At 37.5% G+C, this 3,394-nt stretch overlaps 1 pseudogene; it reads left to right on the forward strand.

Annotated features, from left to right (window-relative positions):
- Positions 1-2,087: 2,087 nt before the first annotated feature.
- LOC134375701 (olfactory receptor 5L1-like) lies at positions 2,088-3,017 on the forward strand (annotated as a pseudogene).
- Positions 3,018-3,394: the final 377 nt, after the last annotated feature.

Genomic DNA, 3,394 nt, shown 5'->3' on the forward strand with positions numbered 1-3,394 from the left:
AAATTTAAAAAATTTAAGTCAACTTTTAAAAGCACCTCTCATCTGTTTAAGTCTAAGATAAATAGACAAGCAAAGAAGCTTTGCAGTGAGTGGGAGGCCCAGATGGTATGGGGCATTACTGCAGCTAATGATATTCTTCACAGATGTTATTTTATCTTTGCTATCATCAGACTCCTTCAAAATGGATGTATTTTGTGATAATAGTTTGGGCTGCCCTAAGTTAAAAATGAATAGGTATTAAATATTTTCAACAACCGACTATATATTTGACTATGTATAGTATATCACAGATACTCATGTGCATATATATATATATATATACATACACACACACACACATAAACGCACATACAAACATATTGTACATATGTATTTATACTATATAGCCAATGCATATTGGCTAGAATACCCCTCTAATGCAATCCTTTTCCATGAGAAGAAATTTACACACACCAGAGAGAAACAAGAGCTCATACCATGGGTTTGAAGTGCCTTGACTAAAGAACAATTCAGGCCTCATGGACAATGTTTCAATTGTCTTTATGTTTTTGGATTTTGGATGTTTGCATTAGTTATTCTCATCAAGGTAATTTACACAGTAAGATGTGAATGGATAAGAGAAATCCTTTGTTTTTCAAGAGAGAAAGAAAAGGGATTGTGAGAATCCTAGATGGGAATTGAGATCTAGAAAGACTCCTCAAATTCAAGGAATTCTCAGATAGACCAATTTTAGGAACACAAATATAGATTGTTGAGAATTGAAAAATGGTTACCTGTAATTAATTACATCCATAGAATTCTTGAAATATTTGATTTACCTTAGTACACACAGGATGCGGTTTGAGTGCTATTATTAGTTCCGGTCAACATTACTGTGTAGAGTCAAGAATGAAAGCAGACCTGGGAGAGATCCTTGAGGCATTCCCATTTCATGGCCTCTGGCCCTCAGCAGGGAGGAAGCCACCCCAGTACCTCTCTGTAGCTGTGCTCGTCCTCACAGTCATGGGTGCTACAAACCAAACAACAGCATATGTGTCCTTCTCCTAGGGATTCTGTGTGTGACTCTGGGCAAGTTATACCTGTCTGTGCCTCAGTCACCTCATTTTCAAGAGGGCATAACAGAACCACCTCACTTATTTTTATAAAGCTGAAATGTGTTTATAGTTGTATCTAGAAGAGTAACTAGAATATAGAAAGTGCTCAGTAAATGTGAGTAATTTATTTTATTCTCGGCAAAGGAGGTTTATTTCTGCCTCCACTTTCTGGCATTTGGCAGGATTCTGGTGTGGCTTCAGACCCTATTCCTTTTAGGAAGGAGGTATTGAGTATAAGACAGAGTTTGTAAGATCTATTCATATTTCATTTTCTGTGCACATCTTTAATCAGTTCTTCAAATAGATTCAAAGCATTAAATTCCTTTTCCATTTCTGAGGCTGAAGAGTCATAGTTGCAAGAAGGCTGTAATCAAGAGCCACAACTTACTAAACCATAGGCAGTAGTGAAGATTATAATTAACAAGATCATAGAGCTAATTATATAAAAAATTTCTAAGAGACTATAAAAACTACATTTTCCATGTAAAATGTATATATAAAATACATACACTTGTGAGTTAACAAGCTTAAATAAGCATATATTTCACCATTTCAGTATTAAACTCAGAGAAGAGTACTTTATAATTTAAGAATTACTTCTGAAGATCCAAATAATTGTAGTATTGATTGAAGAGCCTGCCAGAAAAAAAGTATTTGAAGTTGACAGAGCATATCAATAATACATTGACCTCTTTCATAATGATTGTCAAACTCTCAATTGTAAATGTCTAATAAAAAGTATCAGAGAAGTTCTTATAAATGTTAACGTTTTTGTCTGATCCCTGAAATAAACTGTGAGGTTTATGCATCTGTATTATACACTCTCTGAACTTTTCATAAATTTTACAAAAGAAGTCCTATTTTTGGCTAATAAAATTAACTATCTTACTTCTTCTAAAGTCCATTTATAGGAGAAAGACAAAACTAAATTTTAGATCATGTAATGGAGAATAATTTTTAGTTTTTTCTTCCAATCCCAAATAAAGTGGGGACATGGGTGAGGAGAACTGCAGCACTGTGACAGTTCATTCTCCTCGGATTATCTGATGACCCTGACCTGACAGTCTTCCTCTTCCTGCTGTTGCTTCTCATCTACGGAGTCACGGTTTTGGCCAACCTGGGCATGGTTGCACTGATTCGAGTCAGCTCTCGCCTCCACACCCCCATGTACTTTTTCCTCAGCCACTTGTCCTTTGTAGATTTCTGCTACTCCTCAACCATTGTGCCAAAGATGCAGGCTAATATGTCAAACAAGGACAAAGCCATCTCCTTCCTGGGGTGCATGGTTCAATTCTACTTGTTTTGCACATGTGTGGTCACGAGTGCTTTCTACTTGCTGTGATGGCCTATGACCACTTTGTGTCCATCTGTAACCCACTGCTCTACATGGTCTCCATGTGTGAGAAGCTCTGTGGAGAGCTGGAATCTTGCTGCTACCTCTGTGGATTGGTGTGTTCTCTGATTCACTTGTGCTTGGTTCTTGAGATCCCATCCTATAGATCAAATGTGATTAACCACTTCTTTGATCTCCCCCCTCTCTTAAGTCTTGCTTGCTCTGATGTTACTATGAATGAGGTCCTTCTTTTCATTCTGGCCACTTTCAGTGAGATCATGACCATTATGATCATCTTCAGCTCCTACTTGTTTATTCTCATCACCATCCTGAGGATGCGCTCTGCAGAGGGAAGGTGCAAAGCTTTTTCCACCTGTGCCTCCCACCTCACAGCCATCGTTGTCTTCCACGGGACAGTCCTTTATATTTATTGCCGACCCAGTTCAGGCAATGGTGGGGATGTGGATAAAGTGGCCACAGTGTTCTACACTGTAGTGATTCCCATGCTGAACCCCCTGATCTATAGCCTGAGGAACAGGGACGTGAAAGAAGCTCTCACATATGTGGTTGGATCCAAAATATATAATTAGAGAAGATGCGATTTAAAAGACTCAGAATTCAGAAGTGGAGGCTTGGGGTGGGGTCATGAGGTGAGCTGTAGCATTTGAATGGACAGAAGAGATGGAGCCAGTTAGTGATGAGTGACTTTTTTTGATTCATTTATCTTTGTGTATCTTAAATTTAAAATGAGTGTGATTGAGTATATATCAAAATGGGCAGCCTGCTTCTTTGTTTTTCTTCAATCTGTAATGTTTTAAATGGTTATGGGTAGTGGCACTATTAAGACACACATCTTTATTCAGTTGTAGAATCTTTACGAGTTAAATGAAGAATCATACAATCACACTGTAGTGTGGTAATCATCATGGAAACTAACATTTCTTTCAAAATTGAATTTATGTTATTT

Source organism: Cynocephalus volans, chromosome 4, assembly GCF_027409185.1.
Source record: "Cynocephalus volans isolate mCynVol1 chromosome 4, mCynVol1.pri, whole genome shotgun sequence".
Lineage (NCBI taxonomy): Eukaryota > Metazoa > Chordata > Mammalia > Dermoptera > Cynocephalidae > Cynocephalus > Cynocephalus volans.